At 46.1% G+C, this 21,066-nt stretch overlaps 1 protein-coding gene across 5 annotated transcripts in view; it reads right to left on the bottom strand.

Annotated features, from left to right (window-relative positions):
* Positions 1-21,066, bottom strand: part of TNFAIP8 (TNF alpha induced protein 8) — a 123,315-nt gene that overhangs the window by 50,191 nt on the left and 52,058 nt on the right. Inside the window, exon 1 of one of the 5 annotated variants that reach the window (XM_060295445.2) lies at positions 18,747-18,844. The exons of 2 other annotated variants lie outside the window; for them this stretch is intronic. The gene's annotated coding sequence lies outside the window, so the exon portion shown is untranslated. Of the gene's footprint in view, positions 1-18,278; positions 18,384-18,453; positions 18,537-18,746; positions 18,845-21,066 lie in introns of those variants that run through there. 2 more of the 5 variants (XM_060295447.2, XM_060295446.2) reach the window with 2 other exon arrangements.

The raw sequence follows: 21,066 nt of genomic DNA, 5'->3' as shown, positions 1-21,066 counted from the left end.
TTCATTTCAGTTGATGGAATTTCCAGGGCCAGCAAGGTACCAGCAGAAGCTGCCCACTTTAAAAGAGCAGCGGCCTCACCTTCCTCAGAGTGGGAATGCTGTTTCCTTTAAATTAAGAACTAACATCCGGCACTGGGCCACCTGAAAAATATATACTAATAAATCCCAGAGGAGAATTCCAGACACCTCTTTTACTGAAGGCATGACCTCGTCTGAGGTGATAAACTTTCTATTAAGCAAGTCTCTTAGGAGCAAGTTTTCCCTCAGAGGCTGTTTGCACTTACAACATGCTCTGTTTTCTGAGGCCAATTTGGGATCCACTGTTGCACAACATGTAATTAATTTTGCCATCTGTTTTCTTGACGGATGGAATTAACCTGTGAATGTAGAAAGGCAGCACTTTTGTTGTCCCAAACATCCTGTTATCTGGACCAGAGGAAGGAAAAAGTATCCCACTTGGCCATAGCCCCAAATTCTGAACCAGCAACCCAGTTTAGTACCAAACAACTTATGTGTTTCAATTAAGCTATGTCTTAATATCATCAGCAATAATAAGTATAATTTATCAAACACCTACTATGTGCTAGGTATTATGCCACACACATTACAGAACGTATCTCCACTCTTACGATATCTCAGCAAGGTGGTATTTTCTAGCTCTTGCAGTGCTTCTGTACACATCACCATTGATCCTCATGATAATCCTGTAAGGAAGGAATCTTGGGTATTACTGGCTCCATCTGCTTCTGAAGATGATACGGATCCTCAGAGAAATAAGTGGCTGGCCCAAGGTCACTTAGCTAGGACTGAATGTGAACTGAGACTGGAGTGCGGGTCCCTCTGACCTCATTCCATGCTACTTTCCTATACCTTAGGATGTGTCTGAATAAGCAGAGCACAGATCATTTTAATTCAAGGCAACTGCGCCATACACTCCAAAAGAAGAGGAATATAGTGCAGTAAGAGAGGTCAGACAGCAAAGCCAACCCGGAGGCTCTGAGCCTGGCTGACTTGGAGGAAGAGGGAGCCAGACATGAATAGAAAAGGGCAAGTCCAGAGGAGGAACAGATGTGGCAGGGGGAATGTGGTTCCACTCACACATCTGAGTCTGAGTCAGAGCAGGACAACCAGTGTGGGGATGTGTTCTTCTACCAGACCAATTTCCCAGACAGCCAGGGCCCTTCAGGGAGTCCTGCTGTTTCTACAGGCCTCACAGCCTTTGATGAAAATATTTCTATAACACATTGCATAGGATATCTCCTCTTCACTAAACAAAGGCTGTGGAACATACTTTATTTTCTTCCTACAAAATAGACTACTGTTGTTAATTACACTATTCTCTAATATATATATGGACCTACATTTTTCACTAAGTCTTGCCTAATAAATATATCCTTTTTTTTTTTTTTTTTTTTTTTGCGGGCCTCTCACTGTTGTGGCCTCTCCCGTTGCGGAGCACAGGCTCCCGACGCGCAGGCTCAGCGGCCATGGCTCACGGGCCCAGCCGCTCCGCGGCATGTGGGATCTTCCCGGACTGGGGCACGAACCCGTGTCCCCTGCATCGGCAGGCAGACTCTCAACCACTGCGCCATCAGGGAAGCCCAATTGTGTCCTTTTTCATTGTCTTTACACCCGGTCAACAATTCCTACCCAATCTCAAGAGACAAGAAGAAGCATGTGATCAACATTTCACATTCTTTTTAACTGCTCTATAAAGCCTGTCCTAATACATAGATCTACAGACAGATGTAACTCTCTTAATACAGGAGAGTAATGTTTCACAGGTGAGAGGAGGGACATTGGGTTCTAAAATCAGTAAAATGAAATTGCAAATGGTTAAAATTATCTTGAAAATTTCTTAAATGGCCTGCAAAGCATAGTACCATCTACAGTTTTGTATCTACACAATACTTATCAATTCCTCTCTTAGGCTGTGTTTCTCTACAGTTGCCAGTCAGACGTTAAGTTCTTCCTCCATAATGATGATAAAATCATCACCACCAACTTGCCTGTTCTCCTGAACAACGTGTTTCCCATTCTGTTGGTGGTCAGAACCCTTAAAACTCATATGTTCCATTGGTTTCATCCATAGGTGACCCTGACTTGTTCAACATAAGCAATGCAGAGGGCTTCTGCTTGGTCATGAGTGGCTGAATGGGAATGGTCAGGATTTCCTGACACCTGTCTTCTTCTTCAGAGTCAGATGTCACTTCTTATTGACAGTATCTAACAACCGCTCTACATCTTCTAATTGGAGGTCCAAGGGACTTAGGGAGAACCAAAGGTTGATGGAAGAAGTCAGGGGTTCATCATCTGTTCTAGACAAAGCTGAAGACGTCACTGTTCAGATGTCATCTTCATTTATGTAGTTCTTCATTCTACAAATATTTATTGAGCATTCACCGTGTACAGGTATAAGGCAAATGGTGTAGATAAAACAACCATGGTACCTGCTCTCACAAAGCCCGCAGTACAGTGGGGGAGGGTGAAGAACACTAATTAAAATACAGTATGATAAGTGCAATAGCACAAAAGTAGGGGGTGTTATGAAGACTCAAAGGACAAGTACCTAAATCGGACCTGGGGGAGGGAGTCATCAAGGAAGGCTTCCTGAAAAAAGTGATGCCTAAGCTAAAACTTGAGAGTCAAGGAATTAGCCAAGGAAGGGGAGATGGGAGAGAAAAGAAGGAAGAATGGTTTCAGGTAGAGTTAACAGCACGTTTAACAGTCCACAGGTGAAAGAATAACTGAAAGGAAGATTAAAGAAAAAGCCAATGGATATGAAAATCAACTGGCCACTGGGGATCTCTGAGAAAGACGATAGAGTAACAGAACTAGAGATAAAAGCCAAATTGCAAGGGGTTGCAGAATAAACTGGTATTAAGGTAGTAGAAAAAGGACTGGTGGACTATTCACTTATGGAATCTCACTGAGAAGAGTAAGTTGGAAGAGTACTCTGAGGAGAAAGCAGTGTCAAGAGAACACAACTTTAGCACAGCTTGAATTGAGTGACTTTGCTGAAGGAATATAAATTCACAAAGCTCTCCCACTGGCCAATACCAGACACAGGGAAGCTGGTGCCGTCAATCTCTTACAAAAACACATTTGCAATAATTTGCATGGACTCTCACACAAGTTTAAATTATGTTAAAAAAAAAAATGAAGTCGAACCCCCTTCTCCAAGCTCAGTGGCTGGTGCTAGCCCAGCAGGTCTTACCTGAAACAGGGCAACACAAGGTGTTATCTCTAAGGCAGCTGGGAGGCTCCCAAGCCCCAAATTACCCTCTTAGCACTACAGGAAATACTCTCATTAGAGAGGCGGTACTTTGGGCTAAACTTTGCCCTATTTTCTGTTCTACCATCAGGTTCTTTTAAAAATACAAGCGTATCTTGGAGAGGCCTGTGAATGACTAACATCTAAGAGTAAATGAACTCACTGGTTTCTTTGTTCCTTCACTGGGCATCCCAGGTGGTAGCAGGAATGCAGAAATTAAGAGTGTGGGGAGCAGGGGAAGGGCTGGGGGAGGGGAGGGGGAGGGGAGGGTGGGGGAGGGGAGGGCTGGGAAAAGAGTAAATGCAAGTTTATCCCATCCCCAACTCCACTCTGCTCACTAATCTCCTGCCTGCCTCACCCCAAGAAAAGGCAAAGAGGAGTAAACAAACCCGGCGGACAACTTGCCAGGCAGGTGGGTGAGTTTCAAATGCTTGGGGTTCCTTATCTTTAGTGATGTAAATTTTTCTAATGATGTAAAATACTCAGAATTGTTTTGACGAGATTTCCATCTCTGCTTCTCTAAATTGATTCTGCCTCCAAAGGCCACTGAACCAAAGAGATGATTTTCATTGAGGACATGATTTCTTTTCAAGTATTTGCAATTTGTGGGTAAAAATTATGGCGGCCCACTTACCCCAGTGATAGCCAGTTTTCTAACCTAAGGTAAAAAGCTAAAATCTACTATAAAAACAAAAATACATCGATAAAATCTGGCATCTCTGACGCTGAGCAAACATATCAATGATAGCTGAAGTTAGCAGGCTTATAGCCCAAGAATCACAAACTGATAGCCTTAGGACTGAATCCAGCTCAGAGTTTTCTTGGGCCACATAAGTTTTATTTTTCATCTGAACTTCAATGCCTTTAGATGAGAACTGTTCTCTGCAAGTTTGCCACAGGTCTCAACACTTGCAACTGTTCATATAAAGCACTACTTATGCACTGATATTTCTTGCCTGGTTCTTGTAGACATTTGAGTTTGGAACCACCGTTATAACAGACTGATGTTAACAACAAACATCAGTCTACTAAGTCAAGACTACTACTAAGTAGTCTACCTCTCCTACTAAGGTAGGGCTAACGTTTCAGAGCGGAGCATGTGTGGGTTGTTGAGTAATAGGATCGCTAAAAAACAATAAACCGGGCTTCCCTGGTGGCGCAGTGGTTGAGAGTCCACCTGCCGATGCGGGGGACGCGGGTTCGTGCCCCGGTCTGGGAGGATCCCACATGCCGCGGAGCGGCTGGACCCCGTGGGCCATGGCCGCTGAGCCTGCGCGTCTGGAGCCTGTGCTCCGCAAAAAAAACCAAAAAAACAAAAACAAAAAACAATAAACCACAACAGTGTGCAGCACCACTTGCAATCAGACTCTTAACAAAACAGGAGACTGAAAACACCAGTGGGACTCACTTGTCCCAGGATAAGCCACGTGACCATGGCTTTGAAACCACTTGTGAACAGAAGCATCTGCCACGAGTCACCGACTGATCTCACTGCTCCCACAAGATCCCTGACATCTGGATGGCCCAGAACAGAAGGCTGGCAGCCAAACTCCAAGCCTGTCTTGGCAAAGGAAACAATCCCTCTATTCAGTGAGCTGTGGCTATACCACAGCATCTGTAGGATCCAACTAACAGCACTCAATTTGGAGCAATTCACACCCGGTGCTCAGACAGTCAAGCCACTTGATGGCTATTTGAGACATTTATGGCATGTAATACAGAAACTGGGCCATCACCTGTCTGTCCGTTAAGTGCTGGCAAAGAGGATTTAGGTCCTCACACCGAAACTCATCTCAGTTCCAAATTACACTTCCTATCGCACTATGCATAGAATCCAAGAATCAGAAAGCTAGTGCTTAAAGAAGCCTTTGAGGTCCTGTCAATCTCCTCGTTCCTCAGACTTGTTCACAGTTGAGAAATTAGATCCAGTGAGCTGATATGACCAGTCCAAAGGCTCATCACACAAGCGTCTTAAGGGGGACTAGAACATAGATCTCTGAGACCTCCACAGTGGAGGTTGTCCTCTCTGTGACCAGCCCCTCAGGGCAGCCTCCGTGTCCTTCTGCAGCCTGGCCCAGTGTTCCTGGACTTGATTTCTGTGACCCACATGGGCATCCAGGTTCGAGGTCGTCACTGGGGTTTGGGTCAAAGCCCACTGATAATAAAGGGGTTCCTCTGCTTTGGTTGGCCTTCTGTGCATGTATTCCCTTGGGGATGTGGCAGGGAATACCGGCTGGCTGGGGACAAGGTTTGGGAGTTTGGAATCCTATACCCTAGCCATGGATTTCATCTACAAAGATAAACGGGCACCTCTTCTATCCCAATTTACTCATCACAAAAGCAGTGTTTTCTTTATATCACCGTGCCTTTCACTCCCTCAAGAGCTCTCTGAATGTTGCTCCAGCCCCATCCCCTGTCCTAGACAGCCATCCTCCTGGAGGTCTCATCTAGCATCAACTACCTGAAACTCCTTATGACTAATTGCCCTGTTTTGTTTATTTGTGTGCAGCTTCAAGGTCTTTACATTATCCAGAGTTCAGTAATATCCATTAAAATAGATAAAATAATCAAATATGGCAATTAAGCACATATATAGAAAGTGTAAGGGTATTCTTTACAGGGACGTATGGACTTCTTACACAGATTTTTAAAAAAATTTTATATTGGACTCCAGTGTTCTATGGGGTGTATAATTACCATAGGTTGAAGAGCCTGCCTGTAATTAATCTTCTCTAGTTCTTATTCTCATCGCTCAATGCTTACCAGACCAGGTCTGTGTTTGAGAATTTCCCTCTCTGATCTGCAGTACTGTTGTGGTTCATGGACTCTGTATCCTTGTTCTCCCTGATAGCATCTGTGTCATTTGTCACTGGGCGGGGAGAGGGATTGGTAATCCAATACGCCGGGCTCCATTTGCTGTATTAGACCATAGCCAGACACCAAATAAGAAGCAACAGGGAAAGAAAAAAAACACGGTGAAAGGAAGCCTGTGTAGGAGACACCGTGGCCGACTTCCCATCGCTTCCTTCCACCCGCCTGCCTGCTCCTTGTGGAGCAGCATGTTGTTTGAGGGAGAAACTGACCCCAGCCTCCAGCTCTCAGGTTCAGCCCTGAGCATTTCCGCACAGTCATAGTAATCCCGTCCCCCTCGCCCTAGAGTGACTGGTTTAGGCAACCCAAGCCTAAGCCAATCAACACAGCACATTCTTTACTCAACAAACTGGCTTAAGATTGGGCACGTGGCCCAATCTGGGTCAGTGAGACATCAGAAATGTGCTGGGGGCTTCTGGAAAAGGTCACTCACTCCTCTGATAGAATTACCAAAAGCCAGTTCTCTCTCCTCTGGACACTGTATTGTGGGTGTGAAGTTAGAATTGCTGCAGACATTTAACCAGCATGAAAGAAGCCAGCTGAGGAAGAAAGTTAACCACAGAAGGCAGACTGGAAAAAAAGTGGGTCCTTGACATCACTGCACCGCTAAATCAAATCTCATTCTACTTATGCAACTAATGAAAAATCCACTTTTGTATAAGCCAGTCTAAACTAGGGTTCCTTTCTTGCACAAGAAGAGCCATAACTGATACCACATCGTGGGCCGCAGATGAGGAGCGTGCTTGAGGACTTCTAACCTTGCTGCCAGCCTTACCGTGTGCCCGGTCCCTAAAGGACAGTGGGTAATGGAGGCTGAGGATGCACAGCTGACCAAACCGTTCTCTCCCCTTTCCTCAAGCTTGCTGCCTAACAAAGGCCAGAGTGCAGCCTGGATGCCCCGCCTCCTGCAGGGCTAAGTCCTGTCTACCTGATGGCAGTGGTAGCTGAGAGCAGAAACCTGGGGGGTGGGGGGCGGCGGGGAGGAGATGCTGAGATACCTTAGTGGCACACAGAGGGAGGGGAGCATGAGAGGTAGGACCTGGGTCCCTGGGCATCCTCCTCCACTCCCAGCATGGCCCTGCCCCGCCATCCCTGATGGGACATCTTGATGGGCCTTGTGTGAGGACATCCCTGCCCCGGTGGGGTGGCTGCCTTCCTCACAGGGGCTGAAAGAGCGAGACTTGGAAGGCAGGCAGGACAAGGAACTGGGAAGGTGTGTGTATAAAACCTCCAGATCCCAATCTAGAGTCAGGTCAGGCCTACTTTGGAATTTCTCCCAGGAGCTAAGGGTATGGTGAGAAGCTCAGGGACACATTCCTTGAAGGCTAAGAAGTCGTTAAATAGCAGAGAAGGGGCAGATCAACAATGGAAAACACTGGCCTAATAAGGTCAGGCCAGATTTTTGCCTTCGGATGTGCTCAAAGTCCATTTGGGGCTGCTTGTTACAAACACACACAGCACACAGCTAAAACGCTTAGCTTTCCACTGCAGTCTTACAGCTGAAACACTAAATTCCAACAGAAGGACTTTCTGGAAACTGGAGAAATCAGCTAAGTTTTTAATTAGGTTGTCTTTCGAGGCACCTTTGACGCAGCGCTCTCATTGTCTGTCACCCACGTGCAGCAAATACTTGTTCATAAGCCAGAAATGTAGAAATGGTTCTTGTCAAGTTTTCTTAAGGCCCACTTACTGCTCCTAGCAACCTCCACAAAAACACCTGCATTTCTGCATTTGCTTTGTTGTCCTGAGTTTTGATAATGGAATCTCCTCCAGCAAGCACTCCTTCTCAGGTTCTCACCAAAGCCAGCTCCACCAGGAGCATTATTCTCCTCAAGACCAGGAATCAAAGGACCACAGGGGTCCGTGCCCTCTGGCTCCAGGGGGAGACAAAGACTTTAACCACCGAAAGGATTCCAAAGAATGCAACGCTAATGGCAGTGGGGTTTCAGAGCTCATTTAAAGACAATGTACACAAATGAACACATGAAATTACCTTGTTTGGCAAAAAACACACAAACAAACAAAAAAACCCAGAGAGAGAGGGAGAGAAAGTGAGAGAGAAAGTACTATGCAAACAAATATAAATGCAAAATAAGATGATGATATAAATCTCACATTACCTATAGTGGGAGCTTTGCTTCAGGGGGAAAGGAAAGAAAAGAAAGGGCAAGAGATAGGGATGAATTAGTTCTCTCCACAAGATGGGACAACCTTATGCAAAGACCTCATGTTGCTTTGTGCACAAGATACAGGCCACCGTGAGGTGATTAAAGGACATGAGGTGATGCGGACCACAGCACAAAGCCATTCTCCTCTAGACTTAGCACTAGTCTGACCTTCATCAGAAAGTGAGATTAGAGGGTTCGGCCTGTGTCCAGAGGACATCTGTCATGAGATCTAAAGGAGATAGACAGAAAAAAAAAAAAAAAAAAGCTTGAATTGGCTCACAGTAAAGCAAGAATGTTGGGCAAAATTTGTCCAAGTCAAACTGTATTTTATGGTAACCATTTGCTCTCTCCTCAGCTGGTAATTCTGTTTCAAGTTCATTTTAAGTAACATGTAATACGTCATCTTATTAAATTTTATGGAGATGTGTGATACTGAAAACATTTGGGACTATAGGAATTGGATAGGACTATAGGAATTGGATGTTAACTATACCCAATGTTAACTATACCCAATTAACTTAGAAATGAACGTAGGGAGGCTTTACCAGATTGTAGATTCTTGCGTGTAACCACTGGGGAAATCCAAGGATTTATCTCTATACTCAAACAAAGGAAGGCATTTTGGGCAGAGGACTCCTCTGAGTTCAGAGGTCTGATCCTTTCTTGTGTTTGCTGTGGGGCCTCTAGAGGTAGGTAGTTCACGCTGGGGGAACAACCAAACAGCTGCTGGAGGAGCCCCCAGCACTTGGCTTCCTCTTAAACCACTGCACGTGGAAGTCTGGGCCTGTGTGTGGTTGTGCACCGCACCCGGGCAGGCAGTGGGCCGTTAGGAGGCAGGTTCCCATCCCGGCTCTGGCACTATCATGCTGAATAACCATGGATGCCTGATTTGATTTCTCTGTCCTAAATTTCATCTGTAAAATGAGAATATTAGACTAAATCAAACAGCTTCTCATCTCATGCCTAGTGAAAGTCAAATTCATCATAGTTGTCCACAACGTGCCACCTTATCGGGCCCCTCACCACTTCTCTGGTTCATTCCCTGTCCTCTTTCTTATCAGTACTACGGCTGTTTCTGGAATACCGTGTCCACTCCCACCTCAGGACCTTTGCATCTGCTTTCCTTCTGCCTGTAATGTTCTTCCCCACACTATTCACAGATGTGGCTTCCTCACATATTTCAGGTGAGTCTAATATCACATTCTCTGTGAGGACACACAATTACAAATCCTACACACACACACACACACACACACACACACACACCCATCTTTATCCTCCTATTCAGCTTAGAAAAATTTTTTTTCCTCCTTAGCACTTAATAGTATCCCACCTACTATATATTTTACTTATTTATTTTATTGTCTATATCCCCTAGTAGAATGTCTACTCTCCAAGGGCAGGGATTTCTCTCTGTTTTGTTCACTGGTGTATCCCTGGTACCTGGAAGAGTCCCTGATACAGAAAAGGAACTCATTAAGTTTTGCTGAATGGATGCATGCACGGGTGGGTGGAAGGGAGGGCAGGAAGAGTACAGCTCTCTACCGTGACTTCCAGCTCTGAGGTCTGTGGGCTGCGGTGTCCATGGCCGAAGGAAGGGCTGTCCTCTGCCACCACTGTACAGGTTGGACTCCATAACCACATGAAACAACAAGCCAACACAGAGACGTACGTGGTGGGCTTTCACTCTGCTGCAGACCCTCTCAAGTGCTGCTTCCGGCACGTTCCATGCTCTGAGCTGCTGAAGGGCCACATACACCCTACAGTCTCAGCAAGACCACGGCCTCCAAACGTTGTCTACAGGAGATTCTTTATACTGGTGCTCAGCTCCATTTTCTAGAGTCAAAATTAATACTTTTGGGGGGAGCACAGTTACATCCAACTCCTTTCTCAAACTCTGCATCTAAAATCCCCAGGGGAAAGAGAAGTAAGCTTCTCTATTGCCAAGATGACCACGCTATTAATTTAACCTGCAATGAGAAGAGGTGGTGATGCTCCCCGTGCAGTTCAGCCAGTTCCACTAGATGGCAACATGGTCTGGGTGTGCTGGTATCCACCGCTGACATTTACCAGCCACACAGAAGAGAGGAGCTCCCACACACCCCTCCTGTTCTCTGATACACTTATCTCCTTGCCTCCTCTTCACTTTTAGCCTGGCTATTTTCAACCAATAATTTACGTTTGCTCCTAAATGGTTCGTGCTTACTCATGAATGCATTTAATATAATCACTCCAGCCTTGGAAGTTTTATGTCCGCTTCTTTCTGCCAAAGTACATTACTTACCCTAACCCCTGCTGTAGAACTCTACCCAAAATTCACTTCTCCCACAAAACCTGCCCAAGCAAACCTGGCTCTGATTCCAACTGTATATATGCCATGATATACAGTCACAGACACATAACCAGTTTTATATATTGGATAGAATGTGCCTATATACATACATAAAGAAAGCTGACAGACAATCACACACACAGCTCTGGGCATCTGGTAGGCAAATGTACATTTCATATAAATGATGTGCAGGTGACCACATTCCACATAACAGAAGTAGTCACGGCTCTACGAAATAGCATTGGCTGCGAGAGGTTCAATTGGCATGGACATATATACACTACCAAAAGCAAAATCGATAGCTAGTGGGAAGCAGCCACATGGCATGGGGAGATCAGCTCCGTGCTTTGTGACCACCTAGAGGGGTGGGATAGGGAGGGTGGGAGGGAGGCAGACGCAAGAGGGAAGAGATATGGGAACATATGTGTATGTATGACTGATTCTCTTTGTTGTAAAGCAGAAACTACACACCATTGTAAAGCAATTATACTCCAATAAAGATGTAAAAAAAAAAATCATGGGCCAAGAAACTAGATATATTAACACTCATCTATGTCTTCCAATTTCTAGTTCCTTCCTAGTATTCAATTTAAGGTCCAGAAAGTCTTTTGAGCAGAAAAATTTTAGATAAACCTCAACAAATATTATGTATAGACTTGAACAAGAGTGTGTAAATACCAATATAACTTAAGGGCTATTTTAAAAGGCTCTCTTTATTTCAATCCTTGAAAACGTTTCCAATTTATCTTAAAATTAAGTTTACTTACAGAAGCATTAAGTAAGGCTGAAAACAAGCCTAAGGTCTATTTTTAAAGTACGAAAGGCCTCATGTGTGGGGTTAAATCCCTTATTGGCTGTTAGAGGAAATGGTAGCAGCGATATTCTGACAAACCCCTACATAATGCGAGAACAGAAATAAACACCCTTGTGTTTGCAGTTCTCAAGGTGTTACCGCCACTACCAGACCGCTGGGATCCAGAGATGTCTGAGAGTTAGTAAACACATATAAATTGTCAAAAGGAGAAACTTTATGTGAAAAAGTTCTCGATGGGTTCAGAGCCCCATTTCTGAAACATTTCAATCCTTCATTTGTGTACAAATGAAACTGTCTACATGCAAACTTCAGATGCCATTTTTTCCACCCACAGTACTCAAACGTCCCTCAGCTTAATACCGGTTCTCCACACCCAGAGTCATAGCAAAAAAAAACAAAACAAAACAGTGAACACAACCACTTTAAAGCCGTGACCAAAGATTATTTCCCTGTAGACAGCAACACCACGGTATTTAGTCATCTGAACATTCTGCCAGATTCTGACAAAGATGTTACATCGAAGTTAGTCTGAGGGTACGGTTAACTCACGTAGTTTCAGCATATTCCCCCCGTATCAATCAGAAGGAGAGGTTCGCGGAGTCTTGGTAGAGTCACACAGACCAGAGGAACATACACAGCCACACTGTTGATGTGTATTCTCTGGCATCCGTATCGCCTTCAGGGAAAGTCAGTCCTCCCTGAGGATAATTCAACAGAATTTATACCGTCCTTTTGAAAAATCAACCATAAGTTTATCAAACCAATGCACAGAAGACAGTGGTCAACAACAGTCACTTCAAAAGTTGTTTTGCTTGTTATTCTGGGACGTGGGTTTCGTCACCTGTAGTGGAATACATTATGCAGCCTTTAGTTGTGACTCCAGAGAGGTCTCCGCATCCACAGTGGGACGGACTGGTTGCTGCCTGTACTTGCTACCCGTAAACTACGACTACACAGAGACACAGGGATTACCTGTGATAGGTGAACGGGGGATAGTTTCAAAATCAAGCAGAAACAGGAAGTCTAACGTTTCAACATGTTAGGAAAGAGGAGCAGATACTTTAAAAAAAAAAAAAGGAAGTAGCCCTAGTCATAGACGCCTAGAAAAAAGAAAATTAAAAAAAAACCTCATTCCTACCTGGCCAGTATAAACATGAATGTCTATTAATAGTAAGTATTGCTTAAAGGTGTTCTGGTTCTCAGGAAAACTAGAGAATAGAGTTTGGACAACATTGCTACGGGCTCTAGGTGTGTGGGCTTAAGTAGTTGTGGCTTGTGGGCTCTAGAGCGCAGGCTCAGTAGTTGTGGTGCACGGGCTTAGTTGCTCCGCGACATGTGAGATCTTCCCAGACCAGGGCTTGAACCTGTGTCCCCTGCATTGGCAGGCGGATTCTTAACCACTGTGCCACCAGGGAAGCCCAAGTTTGTTGATTTTACTTTTATCTTCTGCAGCAGTAACACTCTGCCTTGAGCCTACTAGGTACTCAGCAAAAAAGATCCCAAGTGGAATGCAATGGACAAATGCTCTGGAGTCTGCTAGGTCAGGTTCAAATACCTGCCGCGCCACTTCCTGGTTTTGTAGACTTGCAAGTTACTTCACTTCTCTGAACAATTTTGTTCTCTGTCAAATGAGAATAACATCATCTACCTCGTAGAATTGCTATCAAGATGTAAAGAGAACCATGTGAAGCAAATAACATATTGCCCGATTCACAGCAAATGCTCAAATAGCAATAAGCATTATTGTTGACCTGAAATAAAATGAAATGCCTATAGGGAATTCCCTGGCGGTCTAGTGGTTAGGACTGAGCACTTTCACTGTCGTGGCCCCTGGTCAGGGAACTAAGATCCCGCAAGCTGCCCAGCAAAAAAATAAACAAATAAATAAAAATCAAATGCCTACCACTAAATCAGGGAGGAGGCTGAAAGAAATACCAAATCAACACCAACTGACAAACGTATTACGCTTTTCTCATTTCCTTCAGCCAGCATTATCATGTGACTAACTCACAGAGGTTTGAAGTTTATACCTTAGAAACCTCCCTTTTGTGTTCCTTTGTGTTACCTCCCCAAATTCTGACTGGCCCCTTGATGCTATGACAACTTCATCAGGGACTAAGGGTCAAAGAAGACTCCAAGAGAAAACTCCACCTGGAAGCGAAGGACTCCAAATCAGAAAGGCCTCTCAAACCCCGGTACACTGGCAATTCCAAGGGTAAGTTACAAAATGTAAAGAGCAGAAATGCTTCCTCTAAACAGAGGAAGCAGGGTTTCACATTTCCTTAAAATGTGGTCTCGGGGGTAGCTGCATGGCTAGGTGGCTACCAGGAGCCACTCTGTCCACTGCTGTGAATAGAGCAGCACAGTGAAGCTGCAGGAAGGGAAGGCAGGAGGGAGAGGTGCACAGCATCACAGAAAACAACTGCCAACATGGCAGCACAGCCCTCACACATGCTCCAGACACAGTCATGGAAGTCCTGCCTGGGAGAGGCAAGGGCAGAGAAGGCTGCAAGCATTAGAGTCTCATGTATCAGTTGGGCACCTCTGTACCCAGGAAAACCAATTCTTGATTTTGGAGAGAGCACTCCAACAACGGGAGAATAAAAAGCAACAAATCTAGGGAATCCCCTGGCAGTTCAGTGGTTAGGACTTGGCACTTTCACTGCTGGGGCCCGGGTTCGATCCCTGGCCGGGGAACTAAGATTCTGCAAGCCACGCGGTGCAGCCAAAGAAAAGCAACACATCTGGTTGGGCTACAGATCAGGCAGGAGGTCATGTCCTTAAGACATCCCTCCTTCCTCTCTTACTTGAGACCAGAATGCCGAGATCTTACGTATTCAGAGCTATTCAAAGTTTGCCGTTTAAAGCGGTCCCAGCAGTTGTAATTTTAAATTCTGCTCATCCTCCATTTGGAAAGAAAGAAGAATCATAGACAGAGGCTAAAGATCAGGGAGATTGTGGAGCACCCAAAACTCACAGAATCTAACAAGGTATCTAACGCGCTTCAGTTGCCTTTGGAGATACAAACACAGCTCTCCTATGCTTCCCTAGGACTTGCAAGTAGGACGTTCCTGACAGATCTAAGGATCAACAGTTGTGACAGTTGCCCAGTGCAGAAGCATCATCTGTGCCCTGAGACAGGGAGACGGGAGGCAACTGGAACTTCCATCCCTAGAAACCCTACGTGATGGCCTAGTGGCCGAGGTCTCTGTCTGGATCCAGCCTCACAAAGGTGATCGGTGCTCAGGAGAACGCAGGGCTCGCTCTCTTTCTGGTGAGCTCAGCTCTGCAGCTGAAGCAAGGTACCGCTCAGCACCCCAACACCCCCGGGAGTGCAACTGGCATTGCTGGTGATAGAGGCACTCCAGAGCTTGGCAGCGACACTAAATAAGCCGTCGTTAGGGAAGTCTGAGTGCGTCTTCCGTGGTATTTCTTCTCCAGCTATCTGCAAGCAAGCACGTGACGGTGGCTTTTAGAAAACCAGATTCTGCTTCTGAGCGTGCATGCCCTCCACATTATCTAGGCATCTCAGAGCAAGGCACTATCACTTCAATCCACTGTCTCCACACCCCGGTGGCAAGCGCAATTTCAAAGAGGTGAAGCAGCATATTCAACAGGGCCCTGCAAGTTGGGGCAGGGCTGAGAAGAGAAGCCATGAGATCTGAGCCATGAGACCCAGGGTGACCTCCAGAACACATGCTCTCTCTCTGGCCTAGTTTCACTGACTGCTTATTACACACCCCAGGAAAAACATTTCCTCTATGGCCACCCACATCCTCATGGCTGCATGAACATTTGCATTTCACTTATTTCAACAGATTCTATAGTCTCTGGGTCAGAACTGGAAATGTCTGCAAAACACCTTGATCTTTATGCTTTGGCATTCCCATGTGCTCTCCAGCCCCTAGTGCATGATCTAGTGACTGCCAAGAGCAGTGCTGTTTTCTTTCCTTTCGACTCTCCCCTTTCCCCATCAGTCCTATCTGGACCCTCCTTTCTGGCCTTCTCCCAGCCACTTCAACCCTCTCAATGGCCTCCCTAAAACCAGAGAACTGAGCAGGGTCTCCTCCTTGATTCAACTTGCTCCTTTGCCCATCTGCTCTTCTTCAAGGAGGAAGGAGTCATTGGCAAGGGAGGAAGGCACTCTAAAGGGGAATTACTCCAGGGGACTCAGTGCCTGAGACTGGTAAGGTGCTCCAGAAGCGTTTTCTGGATGTTATCACAGAGGCAGCGGATGGTCAGACTCACCCTCTCTCACCCAGCATAGAAGCACACAGTTCCTGCCTGGACCAGGGTCGGGAAATCCCGCTAGATGCCAAGCAGCGTGCATGATTTCCCTACGTTCGCTCAGCCCTCACCGAAACCCTGGGAGGTGGGCACCATGATCCCCGGGTTACAGGCGAGGAAACTAAGCTCCATAAATTTAACATACCCGCTCAGTGCAATGCCAAGATAGGGACATAAGGATCTCATTCCAAATCTGTTGGCTTTTTTCTCTTCATATCATATCACGAAATTGTCCTTGGTTCACCAGACAGAAAACACAAATAGGGGACTGTCTGGAAAATAAAGAGAACAGCTGGCCACCCACCTTTCAAGGTTGGGCAGAGCAGTGAGCTCAACAGTGGGAACGGGAGCTGCTGGGGACCAGCCCTGGCTTCAGAGACAGGGCGGGGGTGGAGATTTCTCAAGTCCATCCTCACATTGACTGCAATTTGCAGCCTCCTCCTAGATGGGCTGCATAAAATGTAAGTGTGGGATGGCAGACTTTTCTATCACGTGTTTGTAGGTTTTAAGGATAAATTTTATAAAATGTTACTTAGAAGCAAGCAAACAGACAAATGAGTAAATAAATAAATAAATAACCGCCTGGCTGGTTAGCAGTGCAGTGGTGGCCAGAGCCAGACCTTAGGACTCTAGAAGGAGCATTTATGTCTGTCTTCCTATGATGTGGGCTCCAATCTCTCTTCACGCTCGCACCACCAATGAAGACACTAAATCAGCCTTTACAGAGCACAGAAACACCGAGCGCCTGTTGCACTTGAATGTGGTTTATTTTCTGCTGAGCTGAATATAAACAGAGTCCTGACATTTTATAGCATTCTTCCATTGCAAACCTTCATGTGAAACTGAACACGATCCCTTGTAATAAAATACTAAACTAATTAAACTCTAAATTTACCAAGAAAAACTCTCCAATGGTAGAGTTAATTTCTCTATAAATTTCTAGAATTTCTAGTTAATACACAACGTATACTTCCCAAGCTGAACTCCTCATCCTCCTTGCATGGCCAAACCTGATCATTTCCCTCCCTCTTTTAACCTCTGTGGATCCCATCATCACCCTGTCAGCCAGTCATCACTGATTCCTCTCTTGGTTTGGATGGTCTCTCATTCACCAAGTTCTGCTGTCTTTCCATCTGTGCTTCCACCGTTCTCATTTGCATTCTGTTAAACCCTTTGCTTTCAAGGTGGCAGAAGGTTACTTTCTTGAAAAGACAACTTTCCAGAGAAGGCCATCAAAGCAGTTCTACTCTCCATTCTCCTTTAGAGGACAGAGAGCTTTTTCATGTTGTAGTTTTACCCATGTGGCTATATGGAAAGCTAAATTTAAAAAACAACAACAACAACTTTCAGAAATGTTTCAGTTTAGAGAGCCATTAGAAATTATATCATGTCTTGAGTAAAGTTTCTCCTTGATTTTTGCCCCCCACACACCAGTTTTGTTTGTTTGTTTGTTTGTTTTGCAGTACGCGGGCCTCTCATTGCCGTGGCCTCTCCCGTTGCGGAGCACAGGCTCCGGACGCGCAGGCTCAGCGGCCATGGCTCACGGGCCCAGCAGCTCCGCGGCATGTGGGATTTTCCCGGACCTGGGCACGAACCCGTGTCCCCTGCATCAGCAGGTGGATTCTCAACCACTGCACCACCAGGGAAGCCCACACACACCAGTTTTGACCATTTGCAGGGGAAGGATGATTGTGTCACCCAGTTCTGGGCCTCATCCCATTTGTATTCAGAGCCGCCCTGCTCAGGCACCCACCATCTGCACTTGTCTTCCACCCCATCCTCCTCCATTTACAGCTGAACAAATTTACCCAACGACTAGCTGACATCAAACAAGCTTCTTCCATGTGGTGACTGAGGAGCAGACACTGCCAGCAAACCACCTCTCACCTCCTGGAGAGATGTCGGAGCCCCAGCTACCTCCTACTCCTCTGTCTCCTAGGCAACTTCAAAGCCCCACTAAGCAGTCCTCTCTTACAGATGAGGAGGGGCCCCTGGAGCCCAGAGTTTCCTATCCTGTCATACATTTCTGTCTCCCCTCCTCTATCCTCTCGTCACCCAAAGTCCTTCAGGACAATGGAGAGCACATGGGCTAGTTTAATCTGGAAAATGCTCACTAATACAGCAAAGGGAGGGCTTCCCTGATGGCGCAGGGGTTAAGAATCCGCCTGCCAATGCAGGGGACACGGGTTCGAGCCCTGGTCCGGGGAGATCCCACATGCCGTGGAGCAACTAAGCCCGTGCGCCACAACTGCTGAGCCTGAGCTCTAGAGCTCGCGAGCCACAACTACTGAGCCCGTATGCCACAACTACTGAAGCCCGCATGCCTAGAGCCCGTGTTCCACAACAAGAGAAGCCACCACAACGAGAAGCCCGTGTACCACAACCAAGAGTAGCCCCCGCTCACCGCAACTAGAGAAAGCCCGCACGCATCAACGAAGACCCAACGCAGCCAATAAATAAATAAATAAATTTATATGTAAGAAAAAATACAGCAAAAGGATGGGCTGAAACTCAATTCATATGCCTCCTTACCCCAAAAGAGCTTCTCTTCTGGGCTCCGTAACCCATCTTCCCATCAGCCGCTCAGACTTGAAACCTCAGTGTCATCGTGGACCTCACTCTCCCCCTGCCAGCCACCAGGTTCTCACATTTCCCCACCCTTGCAGTGCCCCTCTGCCTCCCCCTTGCTCCAGCCCCAGTGCCCTACCTCAGGCCTCATCCGTTGGCCTCAACTTCCTGCTTCCTTTCACTCACTTGCCCTCATGGCACATCTTCTCAAAGCACAGCTCTAGCACCAAGACGTCACTGTCTGTGCCTAGAACTGAGTTGAAAAAGGGTTCCCCCATCCTCACTTTATGACATCACTCTCCGATGAGGAATGTGCAGTGCTTCCCAGCTGCTCATGGACCAGAGTCCACTCTGGCAGCACAGGATTTAACGCGGTCCCCAGTCCTGCCCCCACCAGGCTTAGCACTGTTCTACTTCCGGGCCCCTGCTCACCCGCTTTCCTTGGCCTCTGGGGTCCTTCCCACCATCATGAGCTACAAAACACTGCCAGCCTCCCAAGGTTCAGCTCACAGCAGGCCTGTCATGATGCCTTCAGCTACCTCCTACTCCTCTGTCTCCTAGGCAACTTCAAAGCTCCTTTACCACATTTAGCCCATTTTGCCCCAAGGGAGAGCCATTGCTATATACATCTCATCATCCCGTTACACTGTACTTCCCTAGGCAACAGGGAGATTTCTTCATTTATTCAACAAAATTAACCTGCATCTACCTGGTACTTCCTGCATGCCAGGCACTGACTTAGGTGCTGGGCACATGGTGGGAAATAAAACACATGAACTGACATTCAGTGGGAGCGAGATCTGGCAGCCAAGTAAACACATAAATAACTAAAGGACAGATTTCAAGAGGGGCGAGGATGGACATGAACAGGGGGTTCCAATGGAGACCACTCTGGCAGAGGTGGCACCGGAGGTATATGTCAAGAGCTAGAAGAAGAGCAGGAAAAGCAGCAAGAGGAACAGGTGCTCCAGCCTGAGACAAGACAAGCTTGGCCCACTCCAGGGAGAGGAGTGGAAAGGGGGCCAGTGTGGCTGTAGTGTTGGAAAAGCACAGGGAAGAAGCAGCTGGGAGTCGGGCAAAGGCTAGAATAGGTAGGGCCACCCAGGGCATGGTAAGAAGTTTATATTATATGGTGGGAATGTAAAACAGGACAAATGTCTGGAAGGAAAAGTGGCAATAAAGATCAAAACCTTCAGGGGCTTCCCTGGTGGCGCAGTGGTTGAGGGTCCACCTGCCGATGCAGGGGACACGGGTTCGTGCCCCGGTCTGGGAGGATCCCACGTGCCGCGGAGCGGCTGGGCCGGTGAGCCATGGCCGCTGAGCCTGCGTGTCTGGAGCCTGTGCTCCGCAACGGGAGAGGCCGCAACAGTGAGAGGCCCACCTACCACAAAAAAAACCTTCAAACTCCGCGTGTCCTTTGAACTACTTCCAAGAACACATCCAATGAAACAGAGACAGGTACGGACAGCCGCTCAGAGCAAGGGTGTTGCGTGGTGTTATGACAATGGTGAAGGTTAAAAACAGCTCACCTGTCCAAATAGGGGACTGGTTAAGTGAATTATGGCATATCTATACAATGGCATGTAATACAGCATTGAAAAATGATTTTGTAGAGTAATTAATAACATGAGAACTCTTCACAAAGGCTACAAAGCAATATATAAAAGAAATCATATTAAGTACTATACAATCTTTGTAGAGAAAAACCACAGGCATACACAAAACAGCCTGGAGTAATATTCACAAAATGTTTGTTTCCCAGTGCTGAAATTAAGGAGTAACATTTTTTTTCATTTTTCACTTTTTTGTCAAATTATAGTAGATAAAATACACTACACTACCATGTGATGCTTTTGCAATAAGGGAAAAAGGTTTTCAAAAACCTGTTAGTAACAAGAAGGTATAGCAGGGTAGATTTCCTCCAAATAATAAAGGCTGCTGATCAAGAGATGGCCAGGGCAATCTTCTGTCTTTTTAGGGAATCTTCAGAGCAAAACAGAAAAACAAACAAAAAAAAACCTCCCTAGAACTTGAGGCAGGAAGTGTGTCATTCCTTTCTTGCTGCTCGCTGATCCCTCTGACTCAGCACTGACTGTTAGGCCCCTCGGATCCTCGTTTTAAAGAAGTTAGAAGATAGAAGAGGATGAAGACTTGGAAACCTCACCCAGGAGCTCCCAGCCCTGGGGCTGAAGTCTGAAATGCCAAACTGGATCTTTTAAGGAAAAAGCCTTTTACCATTCTTCTTTAGATTCATTACAACTGAGATCAACAGTCTCACTTATATTATTACAGGTTAAACATGATTACATTTTTGTCTATTTCTTTTAAATAAGATTTACTTTGCAAGCCCCAAACAATCTGTTGTGCATAAGCCTTCTTCCCAAACAGGTTTGAAAATGTAATAAACTATTCAAACAAGTCACAACAAGTCTCAGGTATTCTGATGCTGGCTTACGCAGGCCCAAGTTGAAAACATTCGCCGCAGAGGCCCATTCAGCCAGTGTGCCTCCCTGCTGGCCACTGGCTCACAAATGCGGTTTGGTTCCCATGTCCTGTTTGGCAGCCTCCTAAGCTCAGCACTTAACGGCCACTCAAAGAGCACAGATTGGAAATGATTTGCCAGCAGAATCCCACATACTGCTTTTAGTTCTGTTTTTAACAACCCTGGAAGCCACGGAGCTGAGGGAAACGTATACGGGGGACTGTACCCAAAAACCGAATTTTTTTTATTCTGGAAACCTTAGAAATTTTA

Source organism: Globicephala melas, chromosome 3 (genome assembly GCF_963455315.2).
Source record: "Globicephala melas chromosome 3, mGloMel1.2, whole genome shotgun sequence".
Lineage (NCBI taxonomy): Eukaryota > Metazoa > Chordata > Mammalia > Artiodactyla > Delphinidae > Globicephala > Globicephala melas.
Note: the sequence above shows the minus strand (reverse complement) of the source record. Positions and strands in the feature narration are given on the sequence as shown.